We start from the raw sequence: 20,095 nt of genomic DNA, 5'->3' as shown, positions 1-20,095 counted from the left end.
GGGGCCTCCCACTTCTCTTTCTATTCTGGTTAGAGCCGGTTTGTGCTGTTCTGTGAAGAGAGTAGTACACAACGTTGTACGAGTTCTTCATTTTATTGGCAATTTCTCACATGGAATAATAGCCTTAATTTCTCAGAACAAGAATAGACTGAATAGAATAGAATAGACTGACGAGTTTCAGAAGAAAGGTCTTTGTTTCTGGACATTTTGAGCCTGTAATCGAACCCACAAATGCTGATGCTCCAGATACTCAACTAGTCTAAAGAAGGCCAGTTTTATTGCTTCTTTAATCAGGACAACAGTTTTCAGCTGTGCTAACATAATTGCAAAAGGGTTTTCTAATGATCAATTAGCCTTTTAAAATGATCATCTTGGATTAGCTAACACAACGTGCCATTGGAACACAGGAGTGATGGTTGCTGATAATGGGCCTCTGTACGTAGATGTAGATATTCCATTAAAAATCTGCCGTTTCCAGCTACAATAGTTATTTACAACATTAATGTCTACACTGTATTTCTGATCAATTTGATGTTTATTTTAATCAACAAACAAGTGTGCTTTTCTTTCAAAAACAAGGACATTTCTAAGTGACCCCGTACTTTTGAACGGTGGTGTATATATTGGAATCTTCAATGAATTATAGATGTTTTTTTTTCACAATCTAAAAGTCGTATTAAGTTACAGTAGAGTGAGAGTAGCTTTATTTCAATGTTACGTCGTTCTGCCTGCTTGAAAGGCAATAGCTCAGATACACACGACAACCAGGAATGGCCCCCAGGAATAGACAGAACATCGTTCGGAGATGCACAAAAACAATATTACGATTCAAAACGGGTGAATCTTTCCTTTTAAGTAAATCCACAGCCCCCCCCCACACACTGGAAACACAAAGCCATAAGAGTGAATCCAAGGGCCCCCTTTGTAAAAGTTAAAGAATTATAGTGGAGACGCTGGGGGAGAAAAGGACTGGGTCGAGGAGGACTGGTGACTAGTGATCCATGATGGCTTTATAATGGTACGCTACACTAGAGCAGTTCTGCACTGTGTGTGTGTGTGTGTGTGTGTGTGTGTGTGTGTGTGTGTGTGTGTGTGTGTGTGTGTGTGTGTGTGTGTGTGTGTGTGTGTGTGTGTGTGTGTGTGTGTGTGTGTGTGTGTGTGTGTGTGTGCGTGTGCGTGTGCGTGTGCGTGTGCGTGTGCGTGTGCGTGTGCGTCTGTGTCTGTGTCTGTGTCTGTGCGTGTGCGTGTGCGTCTGTGTCTGTGTCTGTGTCTGTGTCTGTGCGTGTGCGTGTGCGTGTGTGTGTGTGTGTGTGTCTGTGTGTGTGTGTGTGTGTGTGTGTGTCTGTGTGTGTGTGTCTGTGTGTGTGTGTCTGTGTGTGTGTGTTTGTGTGTGTGTGTGTGTCTGTGCGTGTGTGTGTGTGTGTGTGTGTGTCTGTGTGTGTGTGTTTTAATAAAAGAAAAGGCTACAGTGCCGTCCACGAACTGAGAGAAATTGGTGATGGTGAATCCTACAACAGTCCAGAGTGTTTCCATGGACCTGGTCATTGCTGGCTAATTTACCCATAGTCCACTCCACACTATGTACAATTACACCACTGTATTCTAAAAATAAAGAATGGAGAAAAAAAACAAGACTTTTTAAGTTTTTAGTTTTAAATGTTACAGGTAGAATACTATAAAATATGAATGTTTTAATTTAAAAACTTAAAATGGTCATTGGCTTTTGAGATGGGGCCAAAGCCATTCATATGAAGACATGTTGATTTGTGATTTGTTTTGGGCCGTTTGTAATGAGCAACTCTTCCCTCTGATGTCCTTCTCATCAAACAGTCCAGATAGAGCAGAAATGAGCCTATAAGAAGATATCTGTGTTTTGCTGAGATACTCTCGACCTTCTCTCTCCCCCATTTTAAATCCAGTGAGCTGTAATGATGCAGCCTCCAGCCTCCAGGCAGCCGATGTCTGCTCGCTCTTTCTATCCTCAGAGCTGAGGCAGAGCTGAGGACCCAATCTCAGCCTATTTTTACAGAGCTGAGCATGAACACTTAATGTAAATGCCAGTGATAGCGTGGAGTGTCCCAAACCTGCCACGTCTGCTCCAAATGAAACAATTTTAGTCTTGTTGTGCCTCAAACAACTACACATGGCCTAGTTGCACAGAGAAGCCATTTTCATTCTGTAGCTTAGACAAAGAAGGCATGAATCTGTTCTCCCCAGATAGAAGGAATGAATCTCTTCTGCCCAGATAGAAGGAATGAATCTGTTCTGCCCAGATAGAAGGAATGAATCTGTTCTGCCCAGATAGAAGGAATGAATCTCTTCTGCCCAGATAGAAGGAATGAATCTCTTCTGCCCAGATAGAAGGAATGAATCTCTTCTGCCCAGATAGAAGGAATGAATCTCTTCTGCCCAGATAGAAGGAATGAATCTCTTCTGCCCAGATAGAAGGAATGAATCTCTTCTGCCCAGATAGAAGGAATGAATCTCTTCTGCCCAGATAGAAGGAATGAATCTCTTCTGCCCAGATAGAAGGAATGAATCTCTTCTGCCCAGATAGAAGAATCTCTTCTGCCCAGATAGAAGGAATCTCTTCTGCCCAGATAGAAGGAATGAATCTCTTCTGCCCAGATAGAAGGAATGAATCTCTTCTGCCCAGATAGAAGGAATGAATCTCTTCTGCCCAGATAGAAGGAATGAATCTCTTCTGCCCAGATAGAAGGAATGAATCTCTTCTGCCCAGATAGAAGGAATGAATCTCTTCTGCCCAGATAGAAGGAATGAATCTGTTCTGCCCAGATAGAAGGAATGAATCTGTTCTGCCCAGATAGAAGGAATGAATCTCTTCTGCCCAGATAGAAGGAATGAATCTCTTCTGCCCAGATAGAAGGAATGAATCTCTTCTGCCCAGATAGAAGGAATGAATCTGTTCTGCCCAGATAGAAGGAATGAATCTCTTCTGCCCAGATAGAAGGAGATAGAAGGAATGAATCTTCTGCCCAGATAGAAGGAATGAATCTCTTCTGCCCAGATAGAAGGAATGAATCTCTTCTGCCCAGATAGAAGGAATGAATCTGTTCTGCCCAGATAGAAGGAATGAATCTGTTCTGCCCAGATAGAAGGAATGAATCTCTTCTGCCCAGATAGAAGGAATGAATCTCTTCTGCCCAGATAGAAGGAATGAATCTCTTCTGCCCAGATAGAAGGAATGAATCTCTTCTGCCCAGATAGAAGGAATGAATCTGTTCTGCCCAGATAGAAGGAATGAATCTGTTCTGCCCAGATAGAAGGAATGAATCTGTTCTGCCCAGATAGAAGGAATGAATCTGTTCTGCCCAGATAGAAGGAATGAATCTGTTCTGCCCAGATAGAAGGAATGAATCTGTTCTGCCCAGATAGAAGGAATGAATCTCTTCTGCCCAGATAGAAGGAATGAATCTCTTCTGCCCAGATAGAAGGAATGAATCTCTTCTGCCCAGATAGAAGGAATGAATCTGCTCTCCCCAGATAGAAGGAATGAATCTCTTCTGCCCAGATAGAAGGAATGAATCTCTTCTGCCCAGATAGAAGGAATGAATCTCTTCTGCCCAGATAGAAGGAATGAATCTGTTCTCCCCAGATAGAAGGAATGAATCTGCTCTCCCCAGAATCTGTTCTCCCCAGATAGAAGGAATGAATCTCTTCTGCCCAGATAGAAGGAATTAATCTGTTCTCCCCAGATAGAAGGAATGAATCTGCTCTCCCCAGATAGAAGGAATGAATATCTTCTGCCCAGATAGAAGGAATGAATCTGTTCTGCCCAGATAGAAGGAATGAATCTGCTCTCCCCAGATAGAAGGAATGAATCTCTTCTGCCCAGATAGAAGGAATGAATCTCTTCTGCCCAGATAGAAGGAATGAATCTGTTCTGCCCAGATAGAAGGAATGAATCTGCTCTCCCCAGATAGAAGGAATGAATCTCTTCTGCCCAGATAGAAGGAATGAATCTCTTCTGCCCAGATAGAAGGAATGAATTTGCTCTCCCCAGATAGAAGGAATGAATCTGTTCTCCCCAGATAGAAGGAATTAATCTCTTCTGCCCAGATAGAAGGAATTAATTTGTTCTGCCCAGATAGAAGGAATGAATCTCTTCTGCCCAGATAGAAGGAATGAATCTGTTCTCCCCAGATAGAAGGAATGAATCTGCTCTCCCCAGATAGAAGGAATGAATCTGTTCTCCCCAGATAGAAGGAATGAATCTCTTCTGCCCAGATAGAAGGAATGAATCTGTTCTCCCCAGATAGAAGGAATGAATCTGCTCTCCCCAGATAGAAGGAATGAATCTGCTCTCCCCAGATAGAAGGAATGAATCTGCTCTCCCCAGATAGAAGGAATGAATCTGCTCTCCCCAGATAGAAGGAATGAATCTCTTCTCCCCAGATAGAAGGAATGAATCTCTTCTGCCCAGATAGAAGGAATGAATCTGTTCTCCCCAGATAGAAGGAATGAATCTGTTCTCCCCAGATAGAAGGAATGAATCTCTTCTGCCCAGATATAAGGAATGAATCTGTTCTCCCCAGATAGAAGGAATGAATCTGCTCTCCCCAGATAGAATGAATGAATCTGCTCTCCCCAGATAGAAGGAATGAATCTCTTCTGCCCAGATAGAAGGAATGAATCTCTTCTGCCCAGATAGAAGGAATGAATCTGCTCTCCCCAGATAGAAGGAATGAATCTGCTCTCCCCAGATAGAAGGAATGAATCTGTTCTCCCCAGATAGAAGGAATGAATCTCTTCTCCCCAGATAGAAGGAATGAATCTCTTCTGCCCAGATAGAAGGAATGAATCTGTTCTGCCCAGATAGAAGGAATGAATCTGTTCTGCCCAGATAGAAGGAATGAATCTCTTCTGCCCAGATAGAAGGAATGAATCTGTTCTGCCCAGATAGAAGGAATCAATCTGCTCTCCCCAGATAGAAGGAATTAATCTGTTCTCCCAAGACTGAAGGAATGAACAAATTAATCCCGAGTGGCACAGCGGTCTAAAGGCACTGCATCTCAGTGCTAGAGGCGTCACTAAAGACCCTGGTTTGATTCCAAGCTGTATCACAACCGGCAGTGATTGGGAGTCCCTGTCACGTTTGTTGGAATGAACGTCGGACCCATTATTTATTAGAAAGTGAAACTTAGAAAAACCAAAACAAGAATAAAAGAATAAACAAACCGTGCCCACAATGCACTGCGATCAGGCAACTTAACATAAACAATATCCCATCACCCACAGGTGGAAAAATGCAACTAAATGTAACGGATGTGAAACGGCTAGCTTAGTTAGCGGTGTGCGCTAAATAGCATTTCAATCTGTTACGTCACTTGCTCTGAGACCTTGAAGTAGTAGTTCCCCTTGCTCTGCAAGAGCCGCGGCTTTTGTGGAGCGATGGGTAACGATGCTTCGTGGGTGACTGTTGTCGTTGTGTGCAGAATGTCCCTGGTTCGCGCCCGGGTATGGGCGAGGGGACGGTTTAAAATTATACTGTTACATAAAGTATGATCCCCAATTAGAGACAAAGATTACCAGCTGCCTCTAATTGGGAATCATACTAAAACACCAACATAGAAAAAACAAACTAGAACCCCACATAGAAATAATAAACTAGACAAAAAACCCTAGTCACGTGACAGTCCCATAGGGCGGCTCCCCAGCGTCGTACGGTTTAGGGTTCGGCCGGGGTAGGCTGTCATTGTAAATAAGAATTTCTTCGTAACTGACTTGTCGAGTTAAATGAAGGTTAAATATATATTTATTTTTTAAAATCTCTTCTCCCCAGATAGAAGGATGAGTGTGACACGTATACACCCCTTTCTCAAGCTGAAAATAAACCCCCTCTGAGTCTGTGTCCAAAATGGCACCCTATTCCCAATATAGGGCCCATAGACTCTTGTCAAAAGTAGTGCACTGTGTAGGGTGCCGTTTGGGACGTACCATCTGAGAAAGCTGCTGTTGGATTAAAAGCCTCTGATTACAATCAGAACAGAGACGCGAGGCCTCTGCTGTGAAGCGGCACGGTTCACAATCCTGCTGCAACAGGAAATGTGAATTGTTTTGTGGATTATAATGTAGGGGGTAGATAGATACATTCTTCGGATCAAGTCTGAAATTCTAAAGTGGAAATTACAAACTTTAGACGCCTTTCTAAACCTTGAATACCACTACAAGTTTGCATTTCCTCTAACAACAGGATGATCAAAATTAAGATACGGCATCTGTATACGTCAAATAAACATAAACAAATTATTCTTCGTGGGCCTCCTGAGTGGTGCAGTGGTCTAAGGCGTTAGCTGTACCACCAGAAATCCAGGTTTTGTTGCAGTCGGCCAAGACCGAGAGACAATTGGCCCTGCATCGTCCAGGTTATGGGAGGGTATAGCCGGCAGGGATGTCCTTCTCCCATCGTGCTCTAGTGACTCCTGGAGACGCTGACACGGGTCACGAGGTGAACAGTGTTTCCTCAGACACATTGGTGCAGCTGGCTTCCGGGGTTAGGTGGGCATTGTGTCAAGAAGCAGCGCGGCTTGGTTGGGTCGTGTTTCGGAGGACGCACGGCTCTTGACCTTCGCCTCTCCCGAGTCCGTAAGGGAGTTGCAGCGATGAGACAAAATTGTAACTACCAATTGGGGAGAAAAAGGGGTATAAGATTATTATTTTTTTTTTTAAATACAGCTTCAGCTCTAGAAGTTTAAACCTCTTAAACTGACAGTACCCGAAATTGGACGCTAGAAATACTTAAAAAATATTTAAATGTTAACTTGACTTATTTTATTGATCTCCCTCCGTTTTACATGTCAGAAGACAGCCATCCAGACCTTCCAAGGACCAAGTAAATGTCCTTTGTCTAATAAACTTGTATTTGCTTCCCTCTGGTGGTCGGCTGCGTCATTACATCCATTTACATCACATCGCTGCAACGTTATGTCAAAGGAACGGTCCTTCGTAAAACATCTATCCAGCTTCACAGCACAGACATGGCAAATCAATCGCTGAATTTGTCTCGAGCAAGTGGATCTAAATACATAACTTTAATACCTCTACAATAAGGAATGTGACCTACACACTCCCTTAAAACCTAAAATAAGTGAAGAAGTAATTTTGTGTGGAAGTCAAACATTTCTTTTACGTTGAAGGCAAAAACATTGCATGACAAAATAAAGCCCTTTACCTCGCCCTTCTCCCCGTATCTATAGGCTACGTGCAGGGTAGCCTAGTGGTTAGAGTGTTGGACTTGTAACCGGACGGTTGCAAGTTCAACTCTCTGAGCTGACAAGGTACAAATCTGTCCTTCTGGAACCCACTGTTCCTAGGCCGTCATTGAAAATAATAATTTTTTCTCAACTGACTTGCCTAGTTAAATAAAAAATACTGTTTAAAATGGCCCAAATTTTGAAGTTCACAAGTTTAACAGATTTGAACTATCACTAATGTCATGATTATGTTTGGTAAAGTAATAAAGAAGGTGAAATATTTTGAGTTAGATGTTCCTAAAACAGATTATAACTATATATGGTCATATTGTAAAGTATGAAAAGGAGTATTCATTCACAATAATGTTTTTATTTGTATACTTTACCTTTATTTACCTGGGCAAGTCAGTTAAGAACAAATTCTTATTTTCAATGACGGCCTAGGAACAGTGTGCTCAGATAAATAGAATGTTCTTCTGATGATGTCATCAGATGATGTTAGGGAAGAGGAACCAGATCCCCAGGCTAACACAGTTAACTCCCAACCAATCAGAGACTAACCCCATTCACCCCCAAAAAAAACAAATAATTAAAACATTCAACTTTTTTGAATTTTTTTGTTTTGTAACGCTTTGGCAGAATTTACAATTACCTGTCTTTTACATTTGAATCTGTCTCAATCTGTTTATCGTTCTCTCTCTTAAGTAGAAGTAGTAATGTACTATGACAGAAGCCATAGTAAAACGTCTGTCAGCTCAACTGGTTTCCATAGCGATGTATCCGTTTAATAAGAATGTTATTGCAAGGTCAGTAGTCATTTAGGGAAGCTAATATTAGCAGATGAATAACCAAAGATAACAATTACCATCACAGATAGACCTGACCTCGTAGATTAGACTCTATTACAGCTCCCTCTACACAACTGCGACCTGAAGTATTGTTAGGGAGATGAGAGATAAGGAATACAACTGGGACCTGAAGTATTGATAGAGAGATGAGAGATAAGGAACACAACTGGGACCTGAAGTATTGATAGGGAGATGAGAGATAAGGAATACAACTGGGACCTGAAGTATTGATAGGGAGATGAGAGATAAGGAACACAACTGGGACCTGAAGTATTGATAGGGAGATGAGAGATAAGGAACACAACTGGGACCTGATGTATTGATAGGGAGATGAGAGATAAGGAACACAACTGGGACCTGAAGTATTGATAGAGAGATGAGAGATAAGGAACACAACTGCGACCTGAAGTATTGTTAGGGAGATGAGAGATAAGGAATACAACTGGGACCTGAAGTATTGATAGAGAGATGAGAGATAAGGAATACAACTGGGACCTGAAGTATTGATAGGGAGATGAGAGATAAGGAACACAACTGGGACCTGAAGTATTGATAGAGAGATGAGAGATAAGGAACACAACTGGGACCTGAAGTATTGATAGGGAGATGAGAGATAAGGAATACAACTGGGACCTGAAGTATTGATAGGGAGATGAGAGATAAGGAACACAACTGGGACCTGAAGTATTGATAGGGAGATGAGAGATAAGGAACACAACTGGGACCTGAAGTATTGATAGGGAGATGAGAGATAAGGAACACAACTGGGACCTGATGTATTGATAGGGAGATGAGAGATAAGGAACACAACTGGGACCTGATGTATTGTTAGGGAGATGAGAGGTAAGGAACACAACTGGGACCTGATCTATTGATAGGGAGATGAGAGGTAAGGAACACAACTGGGACCTGAAGTATTGATAGGGAGATGAGAGATAAGGAATACAACTGGGACCTGAAGTATTGATAGGGAGATGAGAGATAAGGAACACAACTGGGACCTGTGTGTGTGTGTGTGTGTGCGTGCGTGCGTGCGTGCGTGTGTGGGTCCGTGCGTGTGAGATTGTGATGACTGGAAGAAAGGAAGGAGCATGTTGAAGACAGCAGAGCCCCGAATCCTCAGCTGACCCAGATGGGGAGACGATGGATCCTCAGCTGACCCAGATGGGGAGACGACAGATCCTCAGCTGACCTAGATGGGGAGACGACAGATCCTCAGCTGACCTAGATGGGGAGACGACGGATCCTCAGCTGACCTAGATGGGGAGACGACAGATCCTCAGCTGACCCAGATGGGGAGACGACAGATCCTCAGCTGACCTAGATGGGGAGACGACAGATCCTCAGCTGACCTAGATGGGGAGACGACAGATCCTCAGCTGACCTAGATGGGGAGACGGGTCCTCAGCTGACCCAGATGGGGAGACGACAGATCCTCAGCTGACCCAGATGGGGAGAGACGACAGATCCTCAGCTGACCTAGATGGGGAGACGACAGATCCTCAGCTGACCTAGATGGGGAGACGACGGATCCTCAGCTGACCTAGATGGGGAGACGACGGATCCTCAGCTGACCCAGATGGGGAGACGACGGAACCTCAGCTGACCTAGATGGGGAGACGACGGATCCTCAGCTGACCTAGATGGGGAGACGACAGATCCTCAGCTGACCTAGATGGGGAGACGACGGATCCTCAGCTGACCTAGATGGGGAGACGACAGCCTTCAGCTGACCCAGATGGGGAGACGACAGATCCTCAGCTGACCTAGATGGGGAGACGGATCCTCAGCTGACCTAGATGGGGAGAAGACGGAACCTCAGCTGACCTAGATGGGGGGACGACGGAACCTCAGCTGACCTAGATGGGGAGAAGACGGAACCTCAGCTGACCTAGATGGGGAGACGACAGATCCTCAGCTGACCTAGATGGGGAGACGACGGATCCTCAGCTGACCTAGATGGGGAGACGACGGATCCTCAGCTGACCTAGATGGGGAGACGACGGATCCTCAGCTGACCCAGATGGGGAGACGACGGAACCTCAACTGACCTAGATGGGGAGACGACAGATCCTCAGCTGACCTAGATGGGAGACGACAGATCCTCAGCTGACCTAGATGGGGAGCCGGTGGATCCTTTAAAGGGCCAATGTGCAGTTTTTACTTAGAAATTAAATTAAATGCACCCATTGAATCTTGAAGAATAAAACTTATAAATGCCTTATGAGATTAGTTTAATTGTCATTCCCCATCAGAAACCAAAACATTAGCTTGTTTGTTAAAAAAAAAAACATATTGCTCAAAACATGGTAAAAACTATAATGTTGATATCATGGATGGTCAGTCCAAGCATCCAGAGATCTGTCTATGAATTTGAGAGTGGTTATGTTTCTCCGGCCCCGATCCCTCAGCTTTTTTACCGAAAGACGGGCAGGGAGAACACCTTTTGTTATTGTGTCAACTACCTATTGCCACTTTAAAAAGAACAGAAATGACCTGTCATTTTATGAATTGGTTGAGAACGCACACATGCAGTTACAGGAAACACAGCAGAGATGAAATCAAGACAGAAAAAAAAGTGAAAAGAGTCCTTGTGTTTTTCTGTCACATTTGGGTTTGAAGAACATTTTATGTTTGTCTGGGATCAAACCAACAGCATTACTCAATCTGGTATCAAACCAACAGCATTACTCAATCTGTCTGGTATCAAACCAACAGCATTACTCAATCTGGTATCAAACCAACAGCATTACTCAATCTGGTATCAAACCAACAGCATTACTCAATCTGTCTGGTATCAAACCAACAGCATTACTCAATCTGTCTGGTATCAAACCAACAGCATTACTCAATCTGGTATCAAACCAACAGCATTACTCAATCTGTCTGGTATCAAACCAACAGCATTACTCAATCTGTCTGGTATCAAACCAACAGCATTACTCAATCTGGTATCAAACCAACAGCATTACTCAATCTGGTATCAAACCAACAGCATTACTCAATCTGTCTGGTATCAAACCAACAGCATTACTCAATCTGGTATCAAACCAACAGCATTACTCAATCTGGTATCAAACCAACAGCATTACTCAATCTGTCTGGTATCAAACCAACAGCATTACTCAATCTGTCTGGTATCAAACCAACAGCATTACTCAATCTGGTATCAAACCAACAGCATTACTCAATCTGTCTGGTATCAAACCAACAGCATTACTCAATCTGGTATCAAACCAACAGCATTACTCAATCTGGTATCAAACCAACAGCATTACTCAATCTGTCTGGTATCAAACCAACAGCATTACTCAATCTGGTATCAAACCAACAGCATTACTCAATCTGTCTGGTATCAAACCAACAGCATTACTCAATCTGTCTGGTATCAAACCAACAGCATTACTCAATCTGGTATCAAACCAACAGCATTACTAAATCTGGTATCAAACCAACAGCATTACTCAATCTGGTATCAAACCAACAGCATTACTCAATCTGGTATCAAACCAACAGCATTACTCAATCTGGTATCAAACCAACAGCATTACTCAATCTGGTATCAAACCAACAGCATTACTCAATCTGTCTGGTATCAAACCAACAGCATTACTCAATCTGGTATCAAACCAACAGCATTACTCAATCTGTCTGGTATCAAACCAACAGCATTACTCAATCTGTCTGGTATCAAACCAACAGCATTACTCAATCTGTCTGGTATCAAACCAACAGCATTACTCAATCTGTCTGGTATCAAACCAACAGCATTACTCAATCTGTCTGGTATCAAACCAACAGCATTACTCAATCTGTCTGGTATCAAACCAACAGCATTACTCAATCTGGTATCAAACCAACAGCATTACTCAATCTGGTATCAAACCAACAGCATTACTCAATCTGTCTGGTATCAAACCAACAGCATTACTCAATCTGGTATCAAACCAACAGCATTACTCAATCTGGTATCAAACCAACAGCATTACTCAATCTGTCTGGTATCAAACCAACAGCATTACTCAATCTGGTATCAAACCAACAGCATTACTCAATCTGGTATCAAACCAACAGCATTACTCAATCTGTCTGGTATCAAACCAACAGCATTACTCAATCTGGTATCAAACCAACAGCATTACTCAATCTGGTATCAAACCAACAGCATTACTCAATCTGTCTGGTATCAAACCAACAGCATTACTCAATCTGTCTGGTATCAAACCAACATCATTACTCAATCTGTCTGGTATCAAACCAACAGCATTACTCAATCTGTCTGGTATCAAACCAACAGCATTACTCAATCTGTCTGGTATCAAACCAACAGCATTACTCAATCTGTCTGGTATCAAACCAACAGCATTACTCAATCTGGTATCAAACCAACAGCATTACTCAATCTGTCTGGGATCAAACCAACAGCAGTATTCAATCTGTCTGGTATCAAACCAACAGCATTACTCAATCTGGTATCAAACCAACAGCATTACTCAATCTGGTATCAAACCAACAGCATTACTCAATCTGGTATCAAACCAACAGCATTACTCAATCTGGTATCAAACCAACAGCATTACTCAATCTGGTATCAAACCAACAGCATTACTCAATCTGGTATCAAACCAACAGCATTACTCAATCTGGTATCAAACCAACAGCATTACTCAATCTGGTATCAAACCAACAGCATTACTCAATCTGGTATCAAACCAACAGCATTACTCAATCTGTCTGGTATCAAACCAACAGCATTACTCAATCTGGTATCAAACCAACAGCATTACTCAATCTGTCTGGTATCAAACCAACAGCATTACTCAATCTGTCTGGTATCAAACCAACAGCATTACTCAATCTGTCTGGGATCAAACCAACAGCATTACTCAATCTGTCTGGTATCAAACCAACAGCATTACTCAATCTGTCTGGTATCAAACCAACAGCATTACTCAATCTGTCTGGTATCAAACCAACAGCATTACTCAATCTGGTATCAAACCAACAGCATTACTCAATCTGGTATCAAACCAACAGCATTACTCAATCTGTCTGGTATCAAACCAACAGCATTACTCAATCTGGTATCAAACCAACAGCATTACTCAATCTGGTATCAAACCACTAGCATTACTCAATCTGTCTGGTATCAAACCAACAGCATTACTCAATCTGGTATCAAACCAACAGCATTACTCAATCTGGTATCAAACCAACAGCATTACTCAATCTGTCTGGTATCAAACCAACAGCATTACTCAATCTGGTATCAAACCAACAGCATTACTCAATCTGTCTGGTATCAAACCAACAGCATTACTCAATCTGTCTGGTATCAAACCAACAGCATTACTCAATCTGTCTGGTATCAAACCAACAGCATTACTCAATCTGTCTGGTATCAAACCAACAGCATTACTCAATCTGTCTGGTATCAAACCAACAGCATTACTCAATCTGGTATCAAACCAACAGCATTACTCAATCTGTCTGGTATCAAACCAACAGCATTACTCAATCTGGTATCAAACCAACAGCATTACTCAATCTGTCTGGGATCAAACCAACAGCATTACTCAATCTGTCTGGTATCAAACCAACAGCATTACTCAATCTGGTATCAAACCAACAGCATTACTCAATCTGGTATCAAACCAACAGCATTACTCAATCTGTCTGGTATCAAACCAACAGCATTACTCAATCTGGTATCAAACCAACAGCATTACTCAATCTGGTATCAAACCAACAGCATTACTCAATCTGTCTGGTATCAAACCAACAGCATTACTCAATCTGGTATCAAACCAACAGCATTACTCAATCTGGTATCAAACCAACAGCATTACTCAATCTGGTATCAAACCAACAGCATTACTCAATCTGGTATCAAACCAACAGCATTACTCAATCTGTCTGGTATCAAACCAACAGCATTACTCAATCTGGTATCAAACCAACAGCATTACTCAATCTGGTATCAAACCAACAGCATTACTCAATCTGTCTGGTATCAAACCAACAGCATTACTCAATCTGGTATCAAACCAACAGCATTACTCAATCTGGTATCAAACCAACAGCATTACTCAATCTGTCTGGTATCAAACCAACAGCATTACTCAATCTGGTATCAAACCAACAGCATTACTCAATCTGGTATCAAACCAACAGCATTACTCAATCTGTCTGGTATCAAACCAACAGCATTACTCAATCTGTCTGGTATCAAACCAACAGCATTACTCAATCTGTCTGGTATCAAACCAACAGCATTACTCAATCTGTCTGGTATCAAACCAACAGCATTACTCAATCTGTCTGGTATCAAACCAACAGCATTACTCAATCTGTCTGGTATCAAACCAACAGCATTACTCAATCTGGTATCAAACCAACAGCATTACTCAATCTGTCTGGGATCAAACCAACAGCAGTATTCAATCTGTCTGGTATCAAACCAACAGCATTACTCAATCTGGTATCAAACCAACAGCATTACTCAATCTGGTATCAAACCAACAGCATTACTCAATCTGTCTGGTATCAAACCAACAGCATTACTCAATCTGGTATCAAACCAACAGCATTACTCAATCTGGTATCAAACCAACAGCATTACTCAATCTGGTATCAAACCAACAGCATTACTCAATCTGTCTGGTATCAAACCAACAGCATTACTCAATCTGTCTGGTATCAAACCAACAGCATTACTCAATCTGTCTGGGATGAAACCAACAGCATTACTCAATCTGTCTGGTATCAAACCAACAGCATTACTCAATCTGTCTGGTATCAAACCAACAGCATTACTCAATCTGTCTGGTATCAAACCAACAGCATTACTCAATCTGTCTGGTATCAAACCAACAGCATTACTCAATCTGGTATCAAACCAACAGCATTACTCAATCTGTCTGGTATCAAACCAACAGCATTACTCAATCTGTCTGGTATCAAACCAACAGCATTACTCAATCTGTCTGGTATCAAACCAACAGCATTACTCAATCTGTCTGGTATCAAACCAACAGCATTACTCAATCTGTCTGGTATCAAACCAACAGCATTACTCAATCTGTCTGGTATCAAACCAACAGCATTACTCAATCTGTCTGGTATCAAACCAACAGCATTACTCAATCTGGTATCAAACCAACAGCATTACTCAATCTGTCTGGTATCAAACCAACAGCATTACTCAATCTGGTATCAAACCAACAGCATTACTCAATCTGTCTGGTATCAAACCAACAGCATTACTCAATCTGGTATCAAACCAACAGCATTACTCAATCTGTCTAGTATCAAACCAACAGCATTACTCAATCTGGTATCAAACCAACAGCATTACTCAATCTGTCTGGTATCAAACCAACAGCATTACTCAATCTGGTATCAAACCAACAGCATTACTCAATCTGGTATCAAACCAACAGCATTACTCAATCTGTCTGGTATCAAACCAACAGCATTACTCAATCTGTCTGGTATCAAACCAACAGCATTACTCAATCTGGTATCAAACCAACAGCATTACTCAATCTGGTATCAAACCAACAGCATTACTCAATCTGTCTGGTATCAAACCAACAGCATTACTCAATCTGGTATCAAACCAACAGCATTACTCAATCTGGTATCAAACCAACAGCATTACTCAATCTGGTATCAAACCAACAGCATTACTCAATCTGGTATCAAACCAACAGCATTACTCAATCTGGTATCAAACCAACAGCATTACTCAATCTGGTATCAAACCAACAGCATTACTCAATCTGGTATCAAACCAACAGCATTACTCAATCTGGTATCAAACCAACAGCATTACTCAATCTGGTATCAAACCAACAGCATTACTCAATCTGGTATCAAACCAACAGCATTACTCAATCTGTCTGGTATCAAACCAACAGCATTACTCAATCTGTCTGGTATCAAACCAACAGCATTACTCAATCTGTCTGGTATCAAACCAACAGCATTACTCAATATGTCTGGTATCAAACCAACAGCATTACTCAATCTGTCTGGTATCAAACCAACAGCATTACTCAATCTGGTATCAAACCAACAGCATTACTCAATCTGGTATCAAACCAACAGCATTATTCAATCTGTCTGGTATCAAACCAACAGCATTACTCAATCTGTCTGGTATCAAACCAACAGCATTACTCAATCTGGTATCAAACCAACAGCATTACTCAATCTGTCTGGTATCAAACCAACAGCGTTACTCAATCTGTCTGGTATCAAACCAACAGCATTACTCAATCTGTCTGGTATCAAACCAACAGCATTACTCAATCTGTCTGGTATCAAACCAACAGCATTACTCAATCTGGTATCAAACCAACAGCATTACTCAATCTGGTATCAAACCAACAGCATTACTCAATCTGTCTGGTATCAAACCAACAGCATTACTCAATCTGGTATCAAACCAACAGCATTACTCAATCTGTCTGGGATCAAACCAACAGCATTACTCAATCTGTCTGGTATCAAACCAACAGCATTACTCAATCTGGTATCAAACCAACAGCGTTACTCAATCTGGTATCAAACCAACAGCATTACTCAATCTGGTATCAAACTAACAGCATTACTCAATCTGGTATCAAACCAACAGCATTACTCAATCTGGTATCAAACCAACAGCATTACTCAATCTGTCTGGTATCAAACCAACAGCGTTACTCAATCTGTCTGGTATCAAACCAACAGCATTACTCAATCTGGTATCAAACCAACAGCATTACTCAATCTGGTATCAAACCAACAGCATTACTCAATCTGGTATCAAACCAACAGCATTACTCAATCTGGTATCAAACCAACAGCATTACTCAATCTGTCTGGTATCAAACCAACAGCATTACTCAATCTGTCTGGTATCAAACCAACAGCATTACTCAATCTGTCTGGTATCAAACCAACAGCATTACTCAATCTGTCTGGTATCAAACCAACAGCATTACTCAATCTGGTATCAAACCAACAGCATTACTCAATCTGGTATCAAACCAACAGCATTACTCAATCTGTCTGGTATCAAACCAACAGCATTACTCAATCTGTCTGGTATCAAACCAACAGCATTACTCAATCTGTCTGGTATCAAACCAACAGCATTACTCAATCTGTCTGGGATGAAACCAACAGCATTACTCAATCTGTCTGGTATCAAACCAACAGCATTACTCAATCTGGTATCAAACCAACAGCATTACTCAATCTGTCTGGTATCAAACCAACAGCATTACTCAATCTGGTATCAAACCAACAGCATTACTCAATCTGTCTGGTATCAAACCAACAGCATTACTCAATCTGTCTGGTATCAAACCAACAGCATTACTCAATCTGTCTGGTATCAAACCAACAGCATTACTCAATCTGGTATCAAACCAACAGCATTACTCAATCTGGTATCAAACCAACAGCGTTACTCAATCTGGTATCAAACCAACAGCATTACTCAATCTGGTATCAAACCAACAGCATTACTCAATCTGTCTGGTATCAAACCAACAGCATTACTCAATCTGTCTGGGATCAAACCAACAGCATTACTCAATCTCAAACCAACAGTCTGGTATCAAACCAACAGCATTACTCAATCTGGTATCAAACCAACAGCATTACTCAATCTGGTATCAAACCAACAGCATTACTCAATCTGTCTGGTATCAAACCAACAGCATTACTCAATCTGTCTGGTATCAAACCAACAGCATTACTCAATCTGTCTGGTATCAAACCAACAGCATTACTCAATCTGTCTGGTATCAAACCAACAGCATTACTCAATCTGGTATCAAACCAACAGCATTACTCAATCTGGTATCAAACCAACAGCATTACTCAATCTGGTATCAAACCAACAGCATTACTCAATCTGGTATCAAACCAACAGCATTACTCAATCTGGTATCAAACCAACAGCATTACTCAATCTGTCTGGTATCAAACCAACAGCATTACTCAATCTGTCTGGTATCAAACCAACAGCATTACTCAATCTGTCTGGTATCAAACCAACAGCATTACTCAATCTCAAACCAACAGCATTACTCAATCTGGTATCAAACCAACAGCATTACTCAATCTGGTATCAAACCAACAGCATTACTCAATCTGGTATCAAACCAACAGCATTACTCAATCTGTCTGGTATCAAACCAACAGCATTACTCAATCTGGTATCAAACCAACAGCATTACTCAATCTGGTATCAAACCAACAGCATTACTCAATCTGGTATCATTAAACTGGTATCAACAGCATTACTCAATCTGGTATCAAACCAACAGCATTACTCAATCTGTCTGGTATCAAACCAACAGCATTACTCAATCTGTCTGGTATCAAACCAACAGCATTACTCAATCTGGTATCAAACCAACAGCATTACTCAATCTGTCTGGTATCAAACCAACAGCATTACTCAATCTGTCTGGTATCAAACCAACAGCATTACTCAATCTGTCTGGGATCAAACCAACAGCATTACTCAATCTGTCTGGTATCAAACCAACAGCATTACTCAATCTGTCTGGTATCAAACCAACAGCATTACTCAATCTGTCTGGTATCAAACCAACAGCATTACTCAATCTGTCTGGTATCAAACCAACAGCATTACTCAATCTGTCTGGTATCAAACCAACAGCATTACTCAATCTGTCTGGTATCAAACCAACAGCATTACTCAATCTGGTATCAAACCAACAGCATTACTCAATCTGGTATCAAACCAACAGCATTACTCAATCTGGTATCAAACCAACAGCATTACTCAATCTGTCTGGTATCAAACCAACAGCATTACTCAATCTGTCTGGTATCAAACCAACAGCATTACTCAATCTGTCTGGTATCAGCATTACTCAATCTGGTATCAAACCAACAGCATTACTCAATCTGGTATCAAACCAACAATGTTACTCAATCTGGTATCAAACCAACAGCATTACTCAATCTGGTATCAAACCAACAGCATTACTCAATCTGTATCAAACCAACAGGTATCAAACCAACAGCATTACTCAATCTGTCTGGTATCAAACCAACAGCATTACTCAATCTGTCTGGTATCAAACCAACAGCATTACTCAATCTGGTATCAAACCAACAGCATTACTCAATCTGGTATCAAACCAACAGCATTACTCAATCTGGTATCAAACCAACAGCATTACTCAATCTGTCTGGTATCAAACCAACAGCATTACTCAATCTGTCTGGTATCAAACCAACAGCATTACTCAATCTGTCTGGTATCAAACCAACAGCATTACTCAATCTGGTATCAAACCAACAGCATTACTCAATCTGTCTGGTATCAAACCAACAGCATTACTCAAAACAGCATTACTCAATCTCTGGTATCAAACCAACAGCATTACTCAATCTGTCTGGTATCAAACCAACAGCATTACTCAATCTGGTATCAAACCAACAGCATTACTCAATCTGGTATCAAACCAACAGCATTACTCAATCTGGTATCAAACCAACAGCATTACTCAATCTGTCTGGTATCAAACCAACAGCATTACTCAATCTGTCTGGTATCAAACCAACAGCATTACTCAATCTGTCTGGTATCAAACCAACAGCATTACTCAATCTGGTATCAAACCAACAGCATTACTCAATCTGGTATCAAACCAACAGCATTACTCAATCTGGTATCAAACCAACAGCATTACTCAATCTGGTATCAAACCAACAGCATTACTCAATCTGTCTGGTATCAAACCAACAGCATTACTCAATCTGTCTGGGATGAAACCAACAGCATTACTCAATCTGTCTGGTATCAAACCAACAGCATTACTCAATCTGGTATCAGCATTACTCAATCTGGTATCAAACCAACAGCATTACTCAATCTGTCTGGTATCAAACCAACAGCATTACTCAATCTGTCAAACCAACAGCATTACTCAATCTGGTATCAAACCAACAGCATTACTCAATCTGTCTGGTATCAAACCAACAGCATTACTCAATCTG

This window comes from Oncorhynchus keta, chromosome 21, assembly GCF_023373465.1.
Source record: "Oncorhynchus keta strain PuntledgeMale-10-30-2019 chromosome 21, Oket_V2, whole genome shotgun sequence".
NCBI lineage: Eukaryota > Metazoa > Chordata > Actinopteri > Salmoniformes > Salmonidae > Oncorhynchus > Oncorhynchus keta.
This window is presented reverse-complemented; position numbering follows the sequence as displayed.